Below are 19,399 nucleotides of genomic sequence, written 5' to 3'. Positions count from 1 at the left end.
TATTTTCTTATAATGTCCTGGTCTGGCTTTGGTATCAAGGTTATAGTGACCACATAGAATGAGCTGAGCATGTTCCATACTCTTCAACATTTGGAATAGTTTGAAAGAAATTATTGTTAATTCTTCAATGTTTAGTAGAAGTCACCAGTGAAGCCATCTGGTCCTGAATTTTTCTTTGTTGGGAATTTTTTGATTACTGAATCAAAAACTGTTATAGGTCTGTTCAACTTTTTTAGTTCTTGAGTCATTTTTGGAAGTTTGTGTGTTTCTAAAAATTTTTCCATTTCATCTAATTTGTTGACATGCAATTGTTCATGACTTTCTCTAGTATTTTTCTTTATTTATATAAGTTCAATAATAAAATCCCTAACTTAATTTATGGGAGAAGGCAATGGCACCGCACTCCAGTACTGTTGCCCGGAAAATCCCATGGATGGAGGAGCCTGGTAGGCTGCAGTCCATGGGGTCGCTAAGAGTCAGACACGACTGAGTGACTTCACTTTCACTTTCCACTTTCATGGCATTGGAGAAGGAAATGGCAACCCACTCCAGTGTTCTTGCCTGGAGAATCCCGTGGATGGAGAAGCCTTGTAGGCTGCAGTCCATGGAGTCGCACAGAGTCGGACACGACTGAAGCGACTTGGCAGCAACTTAATTTATGATTTTAGTAATTTGAGACTTTCCTCTTTTATTTTTTGAGGCCAAAATACCTTCGTTTAATGTCAAAAGCATCTTGTACATAAACTGGATAATACATATTAAATGATGCATTTCTGTTACTTTTAGGGATTTGAGGGGCATTTTTCCAGTTTTATTGTGATATAATTGACATATAACATGGTGTAAGTTTAAGGTATATAGTGTGATGATCTGATACATGTAAATATTGTGAAATGCTCACCACAACAAGATCAGTTAGCACATCCTCTACTCATACAGTTACCATTTTGCTGTTTGCTGTTATGGCGAAAACATTAATGCTCTACAATCATAGCAAAATTTGGAATGATTCACAAATTTGCATGTTATTATTTTACACCTGTCATGCTAATCCCTGTATCATTCCAACTGTATTATATATGCTGCCAAAATGAGCACCCTCTCATTGTTTTTAATAAGTTTAACTTAACATTTTATTGAATTTATTAATCTTTTCAAAGAACCAACTTTAGTTTTGTTGATATTCATTTATCTCTGTTTTAATCTTTATTATTTCTTCCCTTATGCTAACTTTGGGTTTAATTTGCCTTCCCTTTTTAGCTTCATAAGGTATAAGATTAAGTCTTTCTTTTTAATGAATGCACTTACAGTTATAAATTTCCTTTTTAGCAGTTCTTTCTCTGTATCCCATAAGTTTTGGTATATTGTATTTTTGTTTATATCAATCCCAAAGTACTTTTTAATTTGAATTTCAGATAGTTCAGTTTAGTCGCTCACTCATGTCTGACTCTTTGCGACCCCATGGACTGCAGCACACCAGGCCTCCCTGTCCATCACCAACTCCCAGAGTTTACTCAAACTCAGATAAACAAACAATAATTTGCCTAAAAAGCTTAGATCCTTTGATTCACTTAAAGACAGTTCTAAAATATAAGAAACAATGAATTGGGGCATTCAAGACAAAGCCTTTCTCTCCTCCCTTAGTGTCATCGTCACCCAGGTGAGACTCCCTGAACATCCATTTTCCCATGCAGGTTCCAGGATGCAGTCAGTTAAATCACTTTATTCCATAAAAGTCTACAGAATAGATTCTAAGGAAGGGGATATGTGGGTTTAAGGGAATGTGTTATTTAATTTGTTATGTGTAATGCCAGACTGAGCCTGACCCTCTTGTGGGATAGAAGCACTGCTTCTCCCTTTCTCTCTGCAGGCAGAGCTTGACTTCCAGCCCAATCCCTCTATCTACTTCCTTCAAGAAACAGCTCTGCCTTTTTCCCTGACCCTTTTCATCAACAGTGTAAGGTTCTAACCAGTGCTGTAATGAGCTATATTGGAGCCTGTTGCAATGGGTCTATATATGTGCTTACCATCTCCTACTACCCTGTTCTCTGTATCTATGTGTTTATCTTTTTTGTTTTTCTTTTTATTCCACATGTGAGTGAAATCATATTTGCCTTTCTCCATCTGACTTATTTCACTTAGCATAAAACCCTTAATATCCATCCATGTTGTCACTAATGGCAAGATTTTGCCTTTTTATGGCTGAGTAGTATCCTGTTGTATATATATGTATTATGTGTATATTTGTATATATATATATATTTTTCTTTTCTTTTCTTTATCCATCCATCAATGAGCACTTGGGTTGTTTCTGTGCCTAGGCTATTGTAAATAAATCTGCAACATACATAGGGGTGGTATGTATCTTTTCAAACTATTATTTTTGCATTCTTCATATGAATACCCAAAAGTAGAATAGCTGGAAAATATGGTATTTCTTTCTTAACTTTTTGAAGTATCTCCATACTGTTTTCCATAGTGGATGCATCAAATTACATTCCAATCAGCAGTGCACGAGTGTTCACTTTTCTCTATATCCTTTCCAACACTTGTTTCCTGCCATTGATACTAGCCATTCTGATGGGTGTGAGATGATATATTGGGGTTTTGATGTGCACTTCCCTAATAATTAGTGATGTTGAACTTATTTTCATGTGCCTGTTGGCTATCTGTATGTTTTTTTTGGAAAAATGTCTGTTCAGATCCTCTGCCCATTTTTTAAAAAATGTCATGTATGAAACGAGATGCCAGTCCAGGTTCAGTGCACGATGCTGGATGCTTGGGGCTGGTGCGCTGGGAAGGCCCAGGGGGATGGTATGGGGAGGTTGGGAGGGAGGAGGGTTCAGGATGGGGAGCATGTGATTTTTTTTTTAAAAATAAAATTGAAAAAAAAAAAAAAAAAATCAGGTTGTTTATTTTGTTGTTGCTGAGTTATATGAGTTCTTTATATATTTTATATATTAATCCCATATCATATATTTGCAAATGACTTGTCCCATTTGGTAGGTTGTCCTTTCATTTTGCTGATGGTTTCCTTTACTGTACAGAAGATTTTTAGTTTGATGTAGTCCCACTTGTTTATTTTTGCTTTTGTTTTCCTTGCCTGAGGAGAAAGATATTGCTAAGACCAACGTCAAAGAGCATACTGCCTATGTTTTCTTCTAGGGGTTTTATAGTTTCAGGTCTTATACTCCAGGATTTGATCCATTTTAAGTTGAATTTTGTGTCTGCTATGGGATAGTGGTCTAGTTTCTTTTTTTTTTTTCCCTACACGTGGATTGTCCAGTTTTCCTAACACCAATTATTGAGGAGACTACCTTTCTCCATAGTATGTTTTTTGCTCTTTTATCATAAATTAATTGTCCATATGTGCATGAGGTTATTTTTGTGCCGTCAATTCTGTTTCATTGTTCTATGTATCTTTTTTTCTGCCAATGCTATGATGTTTCTGATACTGTAGCTTTGTGGTATGATTTGAAATCAGGGAGGGGAATACTTTCACTTTGTTCTTTTTCCTCAGAATTTATTTTGCTATTTAAGTGAAAAGTGAAAGTGTTAGTTGCTCATTTGTGTCTGACTCTTTGTGACCCCATGGGCTGCAGCCAACCAGACTCTTCTCTCCATAGAATTCTCTAGGCAAGAATACTGGTGTGGGTAGCCATAGCTTTCTCTGGGAATCTTCCCGACCCAGGGATTGAACCTGGGTCTCCTGTATTGTAGGCAGATTCTTTACCATCTGAGCTACCAGAGAAGCCCAGGATGCACATAGATTTTCGGATGTTTTGTTCTGTGACAAATATCATCAGGATTTTGATAAGGATTGAATTGAATCAGTAGATTGATTTGGTAATATGGACATTTTAGTAATGTTAATTATAATCCACAGCCATGGAATGTCTTTCCATTTCTTTGTGTTTTGTTAACTTTCTTTCAACAGTGTCATAGATTTTAGCAAACTGGTCATTCACTTCTTAGTTAAATTTATCCCTAGGTATTCTTTGTCTTGTGATTGTAAATAGGATTATTTTCTTTTTAATTTCTCCTTCTGCTTGTCTGTTGTTAAGGTGTAGAAACTCAAAAGATTTTGCATATGAATTTTGTACCCTGCAACTTTATTAATTTACTATTTCTAATAGTTTTTTTTTTTTTTTTTTTGCTGGAGGCATTAGGATTTTTAATATATAAAATCATGTCATCCATAAATAGTTACAGTTTTAGATCTTATTTTCCAATTTGGATGCCTTTTATTTCTTTTTCTTTTGTAGTTTCTCTGACTAGGACTTCTCATATTGAATAAGACTGGCAAGAGTGGGCATCCTTGTCTTGTTCCTAATCATAGAGGTATAGCTTTCAGTTTTTCTTTTTGAATATGATGTTAGCTGTGGGCTTGTCATATATGACTTTTATAATGTTGAGGTACATTTACTCTATACCCATTTTATTGAGAGTTTTTATCATAAATGAGTATTGAATATTGTCAAATGCCTTTTGTGCACCTATTGAGATGATCATATAATTTTTATTCTTAATTTTGTTGATTTGGTATATCTCATTGGTTGGTTTGTGAATGTTGAACCATCCTTGCATTCCTGGAATAAATCCCAATTGTCCACATTGTATCCTTTTAATGTATTGTTGTATATGTTTTGTTAATATTTTGTTAACCACTTTTGTGTCTGTGTTCATTAGAGATACTGACCTATACAATTTTTTTTTTTAATTACTGCATTACTCTTGTCTGGTTTTGGTATTAGGTAATATTGAGCTCATAAAATGTGTTAGCAAGCATTCTCTCCTCTTCAATTTGACAAGGGTGGACATTAACTCAACTTTTAATGTTGGGTAAAATTCACCTGTGAAGGGATCTGATTCTTGATTTTTTTTCCTCAGGGTGAGTTTTTTGATTACTGCTTCAGTCTCTTTACTAGTGATCAGTTTATTCATATTTCCCATTTCTTCATTATTCACTCTTGGACAGTTGTATAATTCTAAAAATTTATCTGCTTTTGCTAAGTCGCTTCAGTTGTGTCTGACTCTGTGCAACTGCAGAGACGGCAGCACACCAGGCTCCCCTGTCCCTGGGATCCTCCAGGCAAGAACACTGGAGTGGGTTGCCATTTCCTTTTCCAATGCATGAAAGTGAAAAGTGAAAGTGAAGTCGCTCAGTCGTGTTTGACTCTTAGCGACCCCATGGACTTCAGCACACCAGGCTTCTCCATCCATGGGATTATCCAGGCAAGAGTACTGGAGTGGGATGCCACTGCTGCTTTTAGGTTATCTAATTTGTTGCTGTATAGCTGTTCACAGTATTGTCTTATAATTATTTGTATTTCTGTGGTATCCATTGTAATTTCTTCTGTTTTGTTTTTTATTTTATTTAGCTGAGCCTTCTATATTTTTTCTCTTAATGAGTTATGCTATAATGTTGGTCAATTTTGTTTATCTTTTAAAAAACCAGCTCCTAGTTTCATTCATATTTTCCTGTTGTCTGTTTCATCTCTATTTCCTCTATTTCTGCTCTGGTCTTTATTATTTCCTCCTTTCCATTAACTCTGAGCTTTGTTTGTTGTTTATTTTATAGTGCTTTTAGGTTTATGGTTATATTGTTTTTTGAGATTTTTCTTGTATCCTGAGGTAGGCCTGAATTGCTATAAACTTCCCTCTTCATACTGATTTTGCTGCCTCCCATAAATACTGGTATGTCAGGTTTTCATTTTCATTTGTCTTCAGGTGTGTTTTAATTTTGGAGCTTCTCAGGTAGTGCTAGTGGTAAAGAAGCCACCTGCCAATGTAGGAGACATGAGAAACATGGATTTGTTCCCTGAGTTGAGAAGATCCTCTGGAGGACAGCCTGGCAACCTACTCCAGTATTCTTGTCTGGAGAATCCTGTGGACTGGCAGGCTACAGTCCACAGGGTCACCAAGAGTCAGACACGACTGAAGCAACTTAGCACACACACACACACACACACACATGTTTTTATTTCATCTTTAATTTCTTCATTGACCCAATAGTTGTTTAGTAGCATATTTTTTTAGTCTCTAAGTAGTTGTAATTTTTTCCAGCTTATTTCTTGTAGCTTATTTCTAATGAATATGCCACTGTGATCAGAAAAAAAGACTTGATATGATTTCAGCCTTCTGAAATTTATTGAGACTTTTTGTGTATGTGTCCTAGCATAGGATCTATCACTGAGAATGTTCCATGCACACTTGATAAGAATGTATATTCTGCTGTATTTTTAAGAAGTAGTCAGTACCAACCTATCAAATCTGTGTGCTCTAATGTTTTCTTTAAGGCTCCTGTTTCCTTGAAGACTTTCTGCCTGGATGATTTGTCCACTGATGTAACAGCATGTTAACATGTGCTACACTTACTGTGTTGCTTTTAATGTACCCCTTTAATTCTGTTAATAATTCCTTTATATATATTTGTCACTCCTTAACATGGTTCATATATATTTATAATTTTTATATCTTCTTAATGAATTGTACCCTTTATCATTTATAATGTCCATCTTTGTATCTTGTTAAATTTTTTGGCATAATCTGTTTCTCTGATATGGTATGGCAACATCTACTTTTTTTTGACTGCGATTTGCTTCACTTTGAGCCTATGTTTGTCTTTAGAGCTGAGATAAGTCTCCAGAAGCAGTATATAGTTGTCTCGTTTTTTCCTTTATTTATCCAGCCACTCTGTATCTTTTGATTGATATATTCAACCAATTTTATTTAGAATGATTATTGCTATCAAGAACTCAGTACTGCCATGTAAACTTTTATTTCTGGTTGATCTATAGCTCTATTATTTCTTTTTCCTTGTGTTTCTATCTGCTATTTTAATTTGGTGGCTTTCTATGATTTTACTCAGTTACTGCTTTCTTGTTTCGTACTGTATGGCAGTTACCAGCTGAGCCACAAGGGAAACCAAAGGACCACTAGGACCACAGCCTTGTCTAACTCAATGAAACTAAGCCGTGCCTGTGGGGCCGCCCAAGATGGGCGGGTCATGGTGGAGAGGGCTGACACAATGTGGTCCACTGGAGAAGGGAATGGCAAACCACTTCAGTATTCTTGCCTTGAGAACCCAAAGAACAGTATGAAAAGGCAAAATGATAGGATACTGAAAGGGGAACTCCCCAGGTCAGTAGGTGCACAATATGCTACTGGAGATCAGTGGAGAAATAACTCCAGAAAGAATGGAGGGATGGAGCCAAAGCAAAAACAATACCCAGTTGTGGATGTGACTGGTGATAGAAGCAAGGTCCGATGCTGTAAAGAGCAATATTGCATAGAAAACTGGAATGTCAGGTCCATGAATCAAGGCAAATTGGAAGTGGTCAAACAGGAGATGGCAAGAGTGAACATCGACATTCTAGGAATCAGTGAACTAAAATGGACTGGAATGGGTGAATTTAACTCAGGTGACCATTATATCTACTACTGCGGGCAGGAATCCCTTAGAAGAAATGGAGTAGCCATCATGGTTAACAAGAGAGTCCGAAATACAGTACTTGGATGCAATCTCAAAAATGACAGAGTGATCTCTGTTCATTTCCAAGGCAAACCATTCAATATCACAGTAATCCAAGTCTATGCCCCCACCAGTAATGCTGAAGAAGCTGAAGTTGAATGGTTCTATGAAGACCTCCAAGACCTTTTAGAACTAACACCCAAAAAAGATGTCCTTTTCATTATAGGGGACTGGAATGCAAAAGTAGGAAGTCAAGAAACACCTGGAGTAACAGGCAAATTTGGCCTTGGAATATGGAATGAAGCAGGACAAAGACTAATAGAGTTTTGCCAAGAAAATGCACTGGTCATAGCAAACACCGTCTTCCAACAACACAAGAGAAGACGCTACACATGTACATCACCAGATGGTCAACACCAAAATCAGATTAATTATATTCTTCCCAGCCAAAGATCGAGAAGCTCTATAACAGTCAACAAAAACAAGACCAGGAGCTGACTATGGCTCAGATCATAAGCTCCTTATTGCCAAATTCAGACTTAAATTGAGGAAAGTAGGGAAAACCACTAGACCATTCAGGTATGACCTAAATCAAATCCCTTATGATTATATAGTGGAAGTAATAAATAGATTTAAGGGACTAGATCTGATAGATAGAGTGCCTGATGAACTATGGATGGAGGTTCATGACATTGTACAGGAGACAGGGATCAAGACCATCCCCATGGAAAAGAAATGCAAAAAAGCAAAATGGCTGTCTGAGGAGGCCTTACACATAGCTGTTAAAAGAAGAGAAGCGAAAAGCAAAGGAGAAAAGGAAAGATAGAAGCATCTGAGTGCAGAGTTCCAAAGAATAGTAAGAGATAAGAAAGCCTTCCTAATAAAAAAAATAAAAAATAAAAAAAAAAGAAAGCCTTCCTAAGCGATCAATGCAAAGAAATAAAGGAAAACAACAGAATGGGAAAGACTAGAGATCTCTTCAAGAAAATTCGAGATGCCAAGGGAACATTTCATGCAAAGATGGGCTCGATAAAGGACAGAAATGGTATGGACCTAACAGAAGCAGAAGATATTATGAAGAGATGGCAGGAATACACAGAAGAACTGTACAAAAATGATCTTCACGACCCAGATAATCACGATGGTGTGATCACTGACCTAGAGCCAAACATCCTAGAATGTGAAGTCAAGTGGGGCTTAGAAAGCATCACTACGAACAAAGAGTTGACTCATTGGAAAAGAGTCTGATGCTGGGAGGGATTTGGGGCAGGAGGAGAAGGGGTTGACAGAGGATGAGATGACTGGATTTCATGACTGAGTCGATGGACATGAATTTGGGTGAAGTCCAGGAGTTGGTGATGGACAGGGAGGCCTTGCGTGCTGCAATTCATGGGGTCACAAAGAGTCAGACACGTATGAGCGACTGAACTGACTGACTAAGTAAGTCTGAAATAGAAAAACAAATATGGTATATTAACACATATATATATATATAGAATCTAGGAATGTGGTATGATGAACCTATCTGTAGGTTCAGCAATAGCAATGAACCTATCTGTAGGGCAGTAGTAGAGACACAGACATAGAGAACAGACTTGTGGACACAGTGGGGGAAGGGGAAAGTGAGATGATTTGAGATTGTAGCATTGAAACTCATATATATTACCATATGTAAAATAGATAATTGGTGGGAATTTGCTCTATGACACAGGGAGCACAACACAGTGGTCTGTGACAATCTGGAGGGAGGGTAAGGGATGTGTATACCTGTCTGATTCATGTTGATGTATGGCAGAAACCAAGACAACGTCATAAAGCAATTATCCCCCAATTAAAAATGAATAAATTTTTAAAATAACAGTTAAGTTGATAATAAAAAAAAGAAGTAGCCCTTTTAAGAAAATGTCCTAATGCATCCTAGCAGCAAACTCCTTGCTCATAAACCAAGATATATGTTCTAAGGCTTCCTGCTATATTGGGCTTTGTGGGTCTTTCTTTTGTATTATGCTGGTTATACGGGCAGTCTGATAAATTTGGTTGGCCCCCAGTCTGGTTGGTTGCTACATCTTACCTTATAATGAGGTTGCTAGCTGCTGGTTTATGGGACTTGGTCACAAGATTGACTGTGGAAACCTGGGGTGCTCTGGTGCAAGTGCTTAGTCACTGGTGGATAGAGTCAAGTTCAGCAGAACCCAGGGCTTTTGCCTGCCTGTTAGTGGGTGAAGCCAGGTCCTGGGTCTAGTGCTGGTCCACTTTCATGCAGTGTTGTGGCCTACAGACTGGTTATAAGTCCTAGGTATCCCAGAGCTGGTGTTGGATCACTGGTGCTTGTTGGCCTGTTCATGACACACACAGTTCACTATACATTCTGAAGTATCCTAAAGTTTCTATTGACCTGCTGGTTAGTGTGGCCAAGGCCCAGCTGATTCTAGTGCAGAATCTAGCCCGTTAGTGGGTGGGCTGTGTCAACCAGATGCATAGCTGCTATTTTCTCATGGCTAGTTTCTGTCTATTGGGGGGTTATGCTGACCCCAAGCCTAGAGCAGGTTTACTGGTGTTGCATTTCCAGGACCCAGCTCATCATAACATGGGGTCTGGCTTGCTGGTGGGCAGGTTGGGTGCACAAATTGCAGGACTGTGGTTTTCTTGTGTCTAGTGTCTGCCCCCAGCAGGTACAGCTGGTCCAAACACTACAGTAGACTCCATGGAAGGCCTTGTCCTTCAGAAAATTCGAGAAGATTTTGGGATTCTGGGGCTAGTTCCTGCCAACTGGTGAGTGGAGCTGAGTCCTAGGCCCTCTGCTAGGAATGGCCATTTCCAGAGATACTTGGGGACTCAAAGGGTCTTAAGGTTGCTTGTCTGCTGGTGGTAGGGCTGTGTCCTTACGTAGTTAGTTGCTTGATTCAAGGTATTCCAGTACTGCAACCTATAGTCCCTTGGGCCGGAATGGGGCTAGACCCTGGGGCTCATAAGATACAGGGAAAATTCAACATTGGCACCTGCCATCACTAGTGTCCACATGGTAAAACAAACTGCCAACAATGGCAGCTTCCAGTGCCTGTTTCCCTCAGATGAGCTGAAGTTTGCTCAGTGTCTGGTACACTCTCTAAGTTCCTGTTTACCAGCCCTCTGACACTCCTGAGAGTAAGCCCCACTGACTGTCAACGTCAATTGCTCTGGGCCCTTGTCTTACCGACACAGGACCCCAATGCTTCAGAGTCCAATGTCAAGCTCAGACATCTCCCTAATTTAGGAGAGTCTCTACAATTGTAATTATTCTGTTTGTGGGCCACCAACACAGGGATATTTGACTATACTGAGACTTGCCTGTAATGAGAACAGTTACTTCTACCAATATGGTTTTGATTCCTTCTTTATATCTTTTGTTGTAGAAATTTTTCTGGTAGGTACCAGGTTTTTTCATCAGTGATTTTTTTTTTCTATAAATAGTTGTGATTTTGGTGTTGGTGTGAGAGGAAATTAGCTTCGGGTCTTTCTACTCTGCCATCACTGCCAATCTTAACTATTCCATGACTTTTAAGTTTGATTTCTGGTGAGCTATCATTTTCTTTTTGGAATACAATGTTACTGTGGTTTTTCTTGGGATATGATGAGTTGTTTATCTACTAGTGCATGTGAAGTCAGAAAAGACTTTCTTCTTCAGGTAAAACTTCTATTATTATTTTTTTTTTTACTTTATATTGGAATATAGTTGATTTACAGTATTGCATTAGTTTTGAGTGTAGAACAATGTGATTTAGTTATATATATTCATATATCTATTTCTCAGATTCTTTTCCCACATAGATTATTACAGATTATTGACTATGTGCTCCATAGTAGGTCCTCATTGATTTTCTATAGTAGTATATATGTGGTAATCCCAGCTTCCTTATTTATCACTCCCCCACATTTGGTAACCATGAGTTTGATTGCTAAGTCTGTCAGTCTCTTTCTGTTTTATAAGTAAATTAATTTCTATCATTTTGGATTACACAAATAAGTGATATGATATAATATTTGTCTTTGTCTGACATACATCAGTAGGATAATTTCTAAGTACATGGATGTTGCTGTAAATGGCATTATTTCAATATTTTAAATAACAGAGTAATATTCCATTGTATACATATACCACATCTTCTTCATCCAATCATCTGTCAGTGCACATTTAGGTTGCTTCCATGTTTTTGCTAAGTGCTACAGTGAACATTGGGATGCGTGTATCTTTTCGAATTATGGTTTTCTCCAAATATATGCAGCAGAGAGGGATACTGAATCATATAATAGTTCTATTTTTAATTTTTTCTTTATATATATATATATATATATATATATATATGTATTATTGAGGTATAGTTGACATATAATGTTTCAGGTGCACAGCCAGGTGATTCAGTTATACATATACACACATTATTTTTGAAATTATTTTCCATTATAGGTTATTACAAGATATTGACTATTGTTCCCCATGTTATCCAGTAAACCTTCATTGCTTGTTGTATGTATGTATATATATATATATACACACATATATATATATGTCTTAAACTAGAAACGTAACATTCTATTCATACTCAGCCAAAAGTATGGAATCAAAATGTCATACATTTTTAGTAGACAAAATTGTCTATTTTCTAAATTATATATTATACATATTAGTTATACATATGTATACAAAAGCTTTTCTACTATGCTTGATAAAGTCTTGACAAAGAACATCAAAAGAAAAAGAAGAGATGGAGAAATTGGAAAAAATAAGCTAAATGAAATGGGGGAACTAAATATGAAATAGGAAAAAGTGAAACAAACTAGGTAAAAGTAAAAGATCATCATATAGAACCATTATTTTTATTTTTTATTTTTAATTTATGTATTTATTTCAATTGGAGGCTAATTACAATATTGTAGTGGTTTTTGCCATACTTTGACAAAAATCAGCCATGTGTTTACATGTGTTTCCCATACTGAGCCTCCCCATCCCATTCCTCAGGGTCATCCCAGTCTGCTGGCCCTGAGCACCCCGTCTCATACATCGAACCTGGACTGGAGATCTATTTCACCTATGGTAATATACAAGTTTCAATGCTATTCTCCTAGATAATCCTACACTCGCCTTCTCCCACAGAGTCCAAAGGTCCGTTCTTTACATCTGTGACTCTTTTGCTGTCTCGCATATAGGGTCTTCATTACCATCTTTCTAAATTCCATATATATGCGTTAATATACTGTATTGGTGTTTCTCTTTCTGACTTACTTCACTCTGTATAATAGGCTCCAGTTCCATCTACCTTATTAGAACTGATTTGAATGTGTTCTTTTTAATACCTGAGTAATATTCCATTGTGAATATGTACCACAGCTTTCTTATCCATTTGTCTGCCGATGGACAACTAGGTTGCTTCCATGTCCTAGCTATTATAAACAGTCCTGCGATGAACACTGAGGTACATGTGTCTCTTTCAATTCTGATTTCCTCAGTGTGTATGCCCAGAAGTGGGATTGCTGGGTTGTATGGCAGTTCTATTTCCAGTTTTTTAAGGAATCTCCACACTGTTCTCCATAGTGGCTGTACGAGTTTGCATTCCCAACAACAGTGTACAAGGGTTCCCTCTCCTCCGCACCCTCTCCAGCATTTATTGTTTGTAGACTTTATGATAGCAGCCATTCTGACTGGTGTGAGATGGTACCTCATTGTGTATGTGTGTGTGTGTTTTTTTTAATTAATTTGTTTATTTTAACTGGAGGCTATTTACTTTACAATATTGTAGTGGGTTTTGCCATACATTGACATGAATCAGCCATGGGTATACATATGTTCCCCATCCTAAACCCGCTCCCAACTCCCTCCCCTTCCCATCCCTCAGGGTCATCCCAGTGCACCAGCCCTGAGCACCCTGTCTCATGCATCAAACCTGAACTGGTGATCTGTTTCATATATGGTAATATACAAGTTTCAATGCTATTCTCAAATCATCCCACCCTTGCCTTCTCCCACAGAGTCCAAAAGTTTGTACTTTACATCTGTGTTTCTTTTGCTGTCTCGCATATAGGGTCATCATTACCATCTTTCTAAATTCTATATATATGCGTTAATATACTATATTCATATTTTTCTTTCTGACTTACTTCACGCTGTATAATATGCTCCAGTTTCATCCACCTCATTAGAACTGATTCAAATGCATTCTTTTTAATACCTGAGTAATATTCCATGGTGTATATGTACCACAGCTTTCATATCCATTCGTCTGCCATTGGGCATCTATATTGATTCCATGCCCATGCTACTTTAAACAGTGCTGCGATGAACATTGGGATACACATGTCTCTTTCAGTTGTGGTTTCCTCAGAGTGCATGCCCAGCAGTGGGCTTACTGGGACATATGGCAGTTCTATTTCCAGTATTTTAAGGAATCTCCATACGGTTCTCCATAGTGCTGTATGAGTTTGCATTCCCACCAACAGTGTAAGAGGGTTCCCTTTTCTCTCCACCCTCTCCAGCATTTATTGTTTGTAGACTTCTTGATAGCAGCCATTCTGACTGGCATTAGATGGTACCTCATTGTAGTTTGGATTTGAATTTCTCTGATAATGAGTGATGTTGAGCATCTTCTCATGTGTTTGTTAGCCATCTGTATGTCTTCTTTGGTGAAATGTCTGTTTAGTTATTTGGCCCATTTTTTGATTGGGTCGTTTATTTTTCTGGAATTGAGCTGCACGAGCTGCTTATATATTTTTGAACTTAATTCTTTGCCAGCTGCTTCATTTGCTAATATTTTCTCCCATTCTAAAGTCTGTCTTTCACCTTGCTTATACTTTCCTCCATTGTGCAAAAGCTTTTAAGTTTAATTAGGTCCTGTTTGTTTATTTTTGCTTTTATTTCCATTAATCTGGACGGTGGGTCGTAGAGGATCCTGCTGTGATTTATGTCAGAGAGTGTTTCCCTATGTTTTCCTCTAGGAGTTTTATAGTTTCTAGTCTTACATTTACATCTTTAATCCATTTTTAGTTTACTTTTGTATATGGTGTTAGAAAGTGTTCTAGTTTCATTCTTTTACAAGTGGTTGACCAGTTTTCCCAGCACCACTTGTTAAAGAGATATCTTTTCTCCATTGTATATTCTTACTTACTTGTCAAAGATTAGGTGTCCATAGATGCATCGATTTACCTCTGGGCTTTGTATTTTGTTCCTTTGATCTATATTTCTGTCTTTGTGCCAGTACCATACTGTCTTGATGATGGTAGCTTTGTAGTATAGTCTGAAGTTAGGCAGGTTGATTCCTCCACTTGCATTTTTCTTTCTCAAGATTGCTTTGACTATTCGAGGTTTTTTGTATTTCCATACAAATTGTGAAATTATTTGTTCTTGTTCTCTAAAAAATACCATTGGTAGATTGATAGGGATTGCATTGAATATATACATTGCTTTGGGTAGTATACTCATTTTCACTCTATTGATACTTCTGATCCATGAACATGGTATATTTCTCCCTCTATTTGTGTCCTCTTTGATTTCTTTCGTCAGTGTTTTATAGTTTTCTATATATAGGTCTTTTGTTTCTTTAGGTAGATTTATTCCTAAGTATTTTATTATTTTCATTGCAAGGGTGAATGGAGTTGTTTCCTTAATTTCTCTTTCTGTTTTCTCATTGTTAGTGTATAGGAATCCAAGGGATTTCTGTGTGTTAATTTTATATCCTGTAAATTTAGTATATTCATTGATTAGCTCTAGTAATTTTCTGGTGGAGTCTTTACGGTTTTCTATGTAGAGAATCATGTCATCTGCAAACAGTGAGAGTTTTACTTCTTCTCTTTCAATCTGGATTCCTTTTATTTTTTTTTTCTTCTCTGATTGCTGTGGCTAAAACTTCCAAAACTATGTTGAATAGTAGTAGTAAGAGTGGGCATCCTTGTCGTGTTCCTGACTTTAGGGGAAATGCTTTCAATTTTTCACCATTGAGGATAATGTTTGCTGTGGATTTAACATGTATGGCGTTTATTGTGTTGAGGTATGTTCCTTCTATGCCTGCTGTGGATTTAACATGTATGACATTTATTATGTTGAGGTATGTTCCTTCTATGCCTGTTTTTTATCATAAATGGACGTTGAATTTTGTCAAAGGCTTTCTCTGGATCTATTGAGATAATCATATGGATTTTATCTTTCAATTTGTTAATGTGGTGTATCAGACTGATTGTTTTATGAATATTGAAGAATCCCTGCATCTCTGGGATAAAGTTCACTTGGTCATGATGTATGATGTTTTTCATATGTTGTTGGATTCTGTTTGCTAGAGTTTGGTTAAGGATTTTTGCATCTATTATCATCAGTGATATTGGCCTGTAGTTTTCTTTTGTTGTTGTTGTTGTTTTGTTTTTTTTTTTTTTTTGTGGCATCATTGTCTAGTTGGTGATGGTGGCCTGATAGAATGAGTTTGGAAGTTTACCTTCCTCTGCAATTTTCTGGAAGAGTTTGAATAGGGTAGGTGTTAACTCTTCTCTCAATTTTTGGTAGAATTCAGCTGTGAAGCTGTCTGGTCCTGGGGTTTTGTTTGTTGGAAGATTTCTTATTACAGTTTCGATTTCTGTGCTTGTGATTGGTCTGTTAAGATTTTCTATTTCTTCCTGGTTCAGTTTGGAGCATTATACTTTTCTAAGAATTTGTCCATATCTTCCAAGTTGTCCATTTTATTGGCATGTAGTTGCTGATAGTAGCCTCTTATGATCCTTTGTATTTCTGTGTTGTCCATTGTGATTTCTCCATTTTCATTTCTAATTTTGTTGATTTGATTCTTCTCCCTTTGTTGCTTGTTGAGTCTGGCTAATGGTTTGCCTATTTTATTTTTCTTCTCAAAGAATCAGCTTTTTCTTTGTTGATTTTTTTCTATGGTCTCTTTTGTTTCTTTTGCATTTATTTATTTCTGCCCTAATTTTTAAGATTTCTTTCCTTCTACTAACTCTGGAGTTCTTCATTTCTTCCTTTTCTAGATGCTTTAGGTGTGCTGCTACTGCTACTGCTGCTAAGGCGCTTCAGTCGTGTCCGACTCTGTGAGACCCCATAGACAGCAGCCCACCAGGCACCCCCATCCATGGGATTTTTCCAGGCACAAGTACTAGAGTGGGGTGCCATTGCCTTCTCCAGACTATAAGCTGCTGCTGCTGCTAAGTCACTTCAGTCGTGTCCGACTCTGTGTGACCCCATAGTCGGCAGCCCACCAGGCTCCCCTGTCCCTGGGATTCTCCAGGCAAGAACACTGGAGTGGGTTGCCATTTCCTTCTCCAGTGCATGAAAGTGAAAAGTGAAAGTGATGTCGCTCAGTCGTGTCCAACTCTTCAGAACCCCATGGACTGCAGCCTACCAGGCTCCTCTGTCTATGGGATTTTCCAGGCAAGAGTACTGGAGATGGGTGCCATTGCCTTCTCCGGCTTTAGGTGTAGAGTTAGGTTATTTATTTGACTTTTTTCTTGTTTCTTAAGGTAAGCCTGTATTGCTATAAAACTTCCCCTTAGCACTGCTTTTACAGTGTCCCATAGGTTTTGGGTTGTTGTGTTTTCATTTTCATTCATTTCTATACATATTTTGATTTCCTTTATTATTTCTTCTGTGATTTTTGGTTATTCAGCAGCGTGTTGTTCAGCCTCCATATGTTGGAATTTTTAATAGTTTTTCTCCTGTATTTGACATCTAATCTTACTGCACTGTGGTCAGAAAAGATGCTTGGAATTATTTCAGTTTTTTTTTTTTTTTTTAATTTACCAAGGATAGATTTATGGTCCAGAATGTGTTCTGTCTTTAAGAAGTTTCCCTGTGCACTTGAGAAAAAGGTGAAATTCTTTGTTTTGGGGTGAAATGTCCTATAGATATCAGTTAGGTCTAACTGGTCCATTGTATCATTTAAAGTTTGTGTTTCCTTGTTAATTTTCTGTTTATTTGATCTATCCATAGGTGTGAGTGGGGTATTAAAATCTCCCACTATTATTGTGTTATTGTTAATTTCCCCTTTCATACTTGTTAGCATTTGTCTTACATACTGCTGTGCTCCTATGTTGGGTACATGTGTATTTTTAATTCTTATATCTTCTTCTTGGATTGATCCTTTGATCATTATGTAGTGTCCTTCTTTGTCTCTTTTCACAGCCTTAATTCTAAAGTCTATTTTATCTGATATGAATATTGCTACTATTGCTTTCTTTTGGTCTCTATTTGTGTGGGATATCTTTTTCCAGCCCTTCACTGTCAGTCTGTATGTGTCCTTTGTTTTGAAGTGGGTCTCTTGTAGACAACATATATCGGGGTCCTGTTTTTGTATCCATTCAGCCAGTCTTTGTCTTTTGGTTGGGGCATTCAACCCATTTACATTTAAGGTAATTATTGATAATTATTATCCCATTGCCATTTACTTTGTTGTTTTGGGTTCAAGTTTATACACTCTTTCTGTGTTTCTTGTCTAGAGAAGATCGTTTAGCATTTGTTGGAGAGCTGGTTTGGTGGTGCTGAATTCTTTCAGCTTTTGCTTGGCTGTAAGGCTTTTGATTTCTCCTTCATATTTGAATGAGATGCTTGCTGGGTACAGTAATCTGGGTTGTAGGTTTTTCTCTTTCATCACTTTAAGTATGTCCTGCCATTCCCTTCTGGCCTGAAGTGTTTCTATTGAAAGATCAGCTATTATCCTTATGGGAATCCCCTTGTGTGTTATTTGTTGCTTTTCCCTTGCTGCTTTTAATATTTGTTCTTTGTGTTTGATCTTTGTTAATTTGATTAGTATGTGTCTTGAGGTGTTTCACCTTGGGTTTATCCTGTTTGGGACTCTCTGGGTTTCTCGGACTTGGGTGACTCTTTCCTTCTCCACTTTAGGGAAGTTTTTGACTATTATCTTCTCAAGTATTTTCTCATAGACTTTCTTTTTGTCTTCTTCTGTGGAGAAGGCAGTGGTACCCCAGTCCAGTACTCTTGCCTGGAAAATCCCATGGATCGAGGAGCCTGGTAGGCTGCAGTCCATGAGGTCGCTAAGAGTCGGACACGACTGAGCGACTTCACTTTCACTTTTCACTGTCATGCATTGGAGAAGGAAATGGCAACCCACTCCAGTGTTATTGCCTGGAGAATCCCAAGGACAGAGGATCCTGGTAGGAGGCCATCTATGGGGTCGCACAGAGTCGGACATGACTGAAGTGACTCAGCAGCAGCAGCAGCAGCAGTGACTCCTATGATTCGAATGTTGGGACATTTAACATTGTCCCAGAGGTCTCTGAAGTTGTCTTCATTTCTTTTAATTCTTTTTTCATTTTTTCTCTCTGCTTCATTTATTTTTACCATTCTGTCTTCTACCTCACTTATCCTATCTTCTGCCTCCATTATTCTTCTGTTGGCTCCCTCCAGAGTGTTTTTTATCTCATTTATTGCATTATTCATTATATATTGTCTTTTTTATTTTTTCTCAGTCCTTGTTAAACCTTTCTTGCATCTTCTCAATCCTTGTCTCCAGGCTATTTATCTGTAACTCCATTTGTTTTCAAGATTTTGGATCATTTTCAGTACCATTATTCTGAATTCTTTTTCATTTAGATTCCCTACCTCTTCCTCTTTTGTTTGCTTTGGTGGGCATTTATCTTGTTCCTTTACCTGATAATTATTTCTCTGCTTTTTCATCTTGTTTAGATTGCTGTGTTTGGGGTGGCCTTTCTGTATTCTGGCATTTTGTGGTACCTTTTTATTGTGGAGGTTCCTCACTGTGGTTGGGGTTGGATGGGTGGCTTGTGAAGGTTTCCCATTTAGGGAAGCTTGTGTTGGTGTTCTGGTGGGTGGAACTGGATGTCTTCTCTCTGTAGTGCAATGAAGTGTCCAGTAGTGAGTCTTAAGATGTCTGTGGGTTTGGTGTGACTTTTAGAAGCCTGTATGTTGAAGCTCAGGGCTATGTT

At 37.5% G+C, this 19,399-nt stretch overlaps 2 protein-coding genes and 1 non-coding gene across 3 annotated transcripts in view; 2 read left to right on the top strand and 1 right to left on the bottom strand.

Moving 5' to 3' along the window:
• The window catches only part of ASB12 (ankyrin repeat and SOCS box containing 12), a 204,223-nt gene that overhangs the window by 1,563 nt on the left and 183,261 nt on the right, over positions 1-19,399 (top strand). The gene's annotated exons all lie outside the window — the stretch shown is intronic.
• Positions 1-19,399, top strand: part of MTMR8 (myotubularin related protein 8) — a 278,922-nt gene that overhangs the window by 117,744 nt on the left and 141,779 nt on the right. The window lies entirely within an intron of this gene.
• On the bottom strand, positions 995-1,098 carry LOC147340260 (U6 spliceosomal RNA). The gene has a single exon (XR_015159970.1). It is a non-coding gene; the product is annotated as a U6 spliceosomal RNA (small nuclear RNA).

This window comes from Bos grunniens, chromosome X, assembly GCF_055505025.1.
Source record: "Bos grunniens cultivar Pamir isolate PY7600 chromosome X, Bosgru_T2T1.0, whole genome shotgun sequence".
NCBI lineage: Eukaryota > Metazoa > Chordata > Mammalia > Artiodactyla > Bovidae > Bos > Bos grunniens.
The sequence above is the reverse complement of the archived record's forward strand: the minus strand, read 5'-3'. Positions and strand labels throughout refer to the sequence as shown.